A 6,000-nucleotide genomic window follows, 5' to 3' on the forward strand; every position below is an offset into this window, starting at 1 on the left:
CCACTCACACATACTCTCTCAACCACTCACACATACTCTCTCAACCACCCTCACATACTCTCTCAACCACTCACAGATACTCTCTCAACCACTCTCACATACTCTCTCAACCATTCTCACATACTCTCTCAACCACTCACACATACTCTCTCAACCACTCTCACATACTCTCTCAACCACTCATACTCTCTTAACCACTCACACATACTCTCTCAACCACTCACACATACTCTCTCAACCATTCTCACATACTCTCTCAACCACTCACACATACTCTCTCAACCACTCTCACATACTCTCTCAACCACTCATACTCTCTTAACCACTCACACATACTCTCTCAACCACTCACACATACTCTCTCAACCACTCATACTCTCTTAACCACTCACACATACTCTCTCAACCACTCTCACATACTCTCTCAACCACTCTCACATACTCTCTCAACCACCCTCACATACTCTCTCAACCACTCATACATACTCTCTCAACCACTCATACTCTCTTAACCACTCTCACATACTCTCTCAACCACTCATACTCTCTTAACCACTCACACATACTCTCTCAACCACTCTCACATAATCTCTCAACCACCCTCACATACTCTCTCAACCACTCACACATACTCTCTCAACCACTCTCACATACTCTCTCAACCACTCTCACATACTCTCTCAACCACTCTCACATACTCTCTCAACCACTCTCACATACTCTCTCAACCACTCTCACATACTCTCTCAACCACTCTCACATACTCTCTCAACCACTCTCACATACTCTCTCTACCACTCTCACATACTCTCTCTACCACTCTCACATACTCTCTCTACCACTCTCACATACTCTCTCAACCACTTTCACATACTCTCTCAACCACTCTCACATACTCTCTCAACCACTCTCACATACTCTCTCTACCACTCTCACATACTCTCTCAACCACTTTCACATACTCTCTTAACCACTCTCACATACTCTCTCAACCACTCACACATACTCTCTCAACCACTCACACATACTCTCTCAACCACTCTCACATACTCTCTCTACCACTCTCACATACTCTGTCTACCACTCTCACATACTCTCTTAACCACTCTCACATACTCTCTCAACCACCCTCACATACTCTCTCAACCACTCACACATACTCTCTCAACCACTCTCACATACTCTCTCAACCAACCTCACATACTCTCTCAACCACTCACACATACTCTCTCAACCACTCACACATACTCTCTCAACCACCCTCACATACTCTCTCAACCACTCACACATACTCTCTCAACCACTCTCACATACTCTCTTAACCACTCTCACATACTCTCTCAACCACCCTCACATACTCTCTCAACCACTCACACATACTCTCTCAACCACTCACACATACTCTGTCTACCACTCTCACATACTCTCTCAACCACACATACTCTCTCAACCACCCTCACATACTCTCTCTACCACTCTCACATACTCTCTCAACCACTCTCACATACTCTCTCTACCACTCTCACATACTCTCTCTACCACTCTCACATACTCTCTCTACCACTCTCACATACTCTCTCAACCACTCTCACATACTCTCTCAACCACTCTCACATACTCTGTCTACCACTCTCACATACTCTGTCTACCACTCTCACATACTCTCTCAACCACTCTCACATACTCTGTCTACCACTCTCACATACTCTGTCTACCACCCTCACATACTCTCTCAACCACTCTCACATACTCTGTCTACCACTCTCACATACTCTGTCTACCACCCTCACATACTCTCTCAACCACTCTCACATACTCTGTCTACCACTCTCACATACTCTGTCTACCACCCTCACATACTCTCTCAACCACTCTCACATACTCTGTCTACCACTTTCACATACTCTCTCAACCACTCTCACATACTCTGTCTACCACTCTCACATACTCTCTCAACCACTCTCACATACTCTGTCTACCACTTTCACATACTCTCTCAACCACTCTCACATACTCTGTCTACCACTCTCACATACTTTCTCAACCACTCTCACATACTCTGTCTACCACTCTCACATACTCTCTCAACCACTCTCACATACTCTCTCAACCACTCACACATACTCTGTCTACCACTCTCACATACTCTCTCAACCACTCACACATACTCTCTCAACCACCCTCACATACTCTCTCAACCACCCTCACATACTCTCTCAACCACCCTCACATACTCTCTCAACCACTTTCACATACTCTCTCAACCACTCACACATACTCTCTCAACCACTCTCACATACTCTCTCTACCACTCACACATACTCTCTCAACCACTCACACATACTCTCTCTACCACTCTCACATACTCTCTCAACCACCCTCACATACTCTCTCAACCACCCTCACATACTCTCTCAACCACTTTCACATACTCTCTCTACCACCCTCACATACTCTCTCAACCACCCTCACATACTCTCTCATCCACTTTCGCATACTCTCTCAACCACTCTCACATACTCTCTCAACCACCCTCACATACTCTCTCAACCACCCTCACATACTCTCTCAACCACTCACACATACTCTCTCAACCACTCTCACATACTCTCTCAACCACCCTCACATACTCTCTCAACCACTCTCACATACTCTCTCAACCACTCTCACATACTCTCTCAACCACCCTCACATACTCTCTCAACCACCCTCACATACTCTCTCAACCACTCACACATACTCTCTCAACCACTCTCACATACTCTCTCAACCACCCTCACATACTCTCTCAACCACCCTCACATACTCTCTCAACCACTCACACATACTCTCTCAACCACTCTCACATACTCTCTCAACCACTCTCACATACTCTGTCTACCACTCTCACATACTCTCTCAACCACCCTCACATACTCTCTCTACCACTTTCACATACTCTCTCTACCACTCTCACATACTCTCTCAACCACTCACACATACTCTCTCAACCACTCACACATACTCTCTCTACCACTCACACATACTCTCTCTACCACTCTCACATACTCTCTCTACCACTCTCACATACTCTCTCAACCACTCTCACATACTCTCTCTACCACCCTCACATACTCTCTCAACCACTCACACATACTCTCTCAACCACTCTCACATACTCTCTTAACCACTCTCACATACTCTCTCAACCACCCTCACATACTCTCTCAACCACTCACACATACTCTCTCAACCACTCACACATACTCTGTCTACCACTCTCACATACTCTCTCTACCACTCACACATACTCTGTCTACCACTCACACATACTCTCTCAACCACTCTCACATACTCTCTCAACCACTCACACATACTCTGTCTACCACTCTCGCATACTCTCTCAACCACTCTCACATACTCTCTCTACCACTCTCACATACTCTCTCAACCACTCACACATACTCTCTCTACCACTCACACATACTCTGTCTACCACTCACACATACTCTCTCTACCACCCTCACATACTCTCTCAACCACTCACACATACTCTCTTAACAACTCTCACATACTCTCTCTACCACTCTCACATACTCTCTCAACCACTCACACATACTCTCTCAACCACTCACACATACTCTCTCTACCACTCACACATACTCTCTCTACCACTCACACATACTCTGTCTACCACTCACACATACTCTCTCTACCACTCACACATACTCTGTCTACCACTCACACATACTCTCTCAACCACTCACTCATACTCTCTCAACCACTCACACATACTCTGTCTACCACTCACACATACTCTGTCTACCACTCACACATACTCTCTCAACCACTCACTCATACTCTCTCAACCACTCACACATACTCTCTCTACCACTCACACATACTCTGTCTACCACTCACACATACTCTCTCAACCACTCACTCATACTCTCTCTACCACTCACACATACTCTGTCTACCACTCACACATACTCTCTCTACCACTCACACATACTCTGTCTACCACTCACACATACTCTCTCTACCACTCACTCATACTCTCTCAACCACTCACACATACTCTCTCTACCACTCACACATACTCTGTCTACCACTCACACATACTCTCTCAACCACTCATACTCTCTCAACCACTCACACATACTCTCTCAACCACTCACACATACTCTCTCAACCACTCATACTCTCTTAACAACTCTCACATACTCTCTCTACCACTCTCACATACTCTCTCAACCACTCACACATACTCTCTCAACCACTCATACTCTCTTAACAACTCTCACATACTCTCTCTACCACTCACACATACTCTCTCAACCACTCACACATACTCTCTCAACCACTCACACATACTCTCTCAACCACTCACTCATACTACCGCCTCAGTGGTCTAGTGGTAGAGCTTCCGCCCGGAGAGCAGAAGACCATACTAAAAGACGTTAAAAGATGGTACATGTTGTTACCCTGTCTAGCGCTCGGCATTCAGGGGTTAAAACAAGGACTGGTCAGCTCGGAGTCAGTATACTGTGTCTGAGTGGGGTATTCATATTAAACTGCGGCATGGTATCTCATTGGGCTGGCACTATAAATCGGCATCAGTCCGGACTAGTACAAGCAGCCACAAACACGGGCATGCACGTCGCTATATAAGTGGAATAGTCTTGGACGCGACGTTAACCCCCACTTCACCTCACCTCACTCACACATACTCTCTGAACCACTCACGCATACGCTCTGAACCACTCACACATACTCTCTGAACCACTCACACATACTCTCTGAACCACTCACACATACTCTCTGAATCACTCACACACACTGTCTGAACCACTCACCCATACACTCTAAACCACTAACACATACTCGCTGAACCACTAACACATACTCTCTGAACCACTCACTCATACTCTCTGAACCACTCACACATACTCTCCGAACCACTCACTCATACTCTCTGAACCACTCACACATACTCTCTGAACCACTCACACATACTCACTGAACAACTCACCCATACTCTCTGAACCACTCACACATACTCTCTGAACCACTCACACATACTCACTGAACAACTCACACATACCCTCGGAACCTCACACACAGTATGCCCCACTGCTCCACGAGAAGCTACAGATGTGTTTCCCGCCGGAGAAGATATATATGCACCATGCCGCCTGTGTCAAATAACGTACACACCACTTTACGATGAGCAGCGGGGAGAACGATACGATACTTATATGTTTGTGTGTATCATATTTCACTGAGTTGTTTGTGTGCTTCGTGTGTAGTAATTACTTCCTTTGAAGATATGGGCGTTGACAGAGAACGTCCAACATTGTTTCTTTTGCTGGTGGTCACGTGGTACTGATTAACTAGTGCACATGCGTTATGTCTATAACGGCCCCTCGAGCTCGTCTCTCCGACTGCGATTACAAAAACAGTTCGATGACGTCACCTCTGTTGGTATTTAACGAAATAGTTTAAACACGTTCTGTTTCGTGATTGACTGAGACGTGTACATCTGCCTACAGATTTTCCCTCTCCACACTGGCATACAAATATACTAGGAGGCATGCATAACACAAAAAGGGAAGCGTTATTATTCAAATCAACCCGCGTTTCTGTCTCAGACCTGTTTTATATTAGGGACTGGTCATTTGTTAGGGGGAGGGGAGGGGATGTGTAAGGGGGTGGGGGAGGGGCGGTGTGAGATTGATCTCGGGACTGTATCGTATTGCGACGACCTCACCCCACCCCTACCATTTTATATAACATTTGTTCATGCCCCTCCCCACCCCCCACCCCAACCCCAACCCCACCCCACCCCTATAATTAATTACCAGTCCCTAAATAATGTTCAAATATATTTGAGTTGAGTTGTGGCTAATTTGGGCGACCCCCTCCTCCTCCCTTCGTTGTCATTGTTTCCTGACACCCCCTACCCTTTATTTTACCGTTTCCCCTCCCCAATATTAATAAATTGACAAATGAAGTATG

This window comes from Haliotis cracherodii, unplaced genomic scaffold (genome assembly GCF_022045235.1).
Source record: "Haliotis cracherodii isolate W230 unplaced genomic scaffold, xgHalCrac1.p SCAF_13, whole genome shotgun sequence".
In the NCBI taxonomy this organism is placed as follows: Eukaryota; Metazoa; Mollusca; class Gastropoda; order Lepetellida; family Haliotidae; genus Haliotis; species Haliotis cracherodii.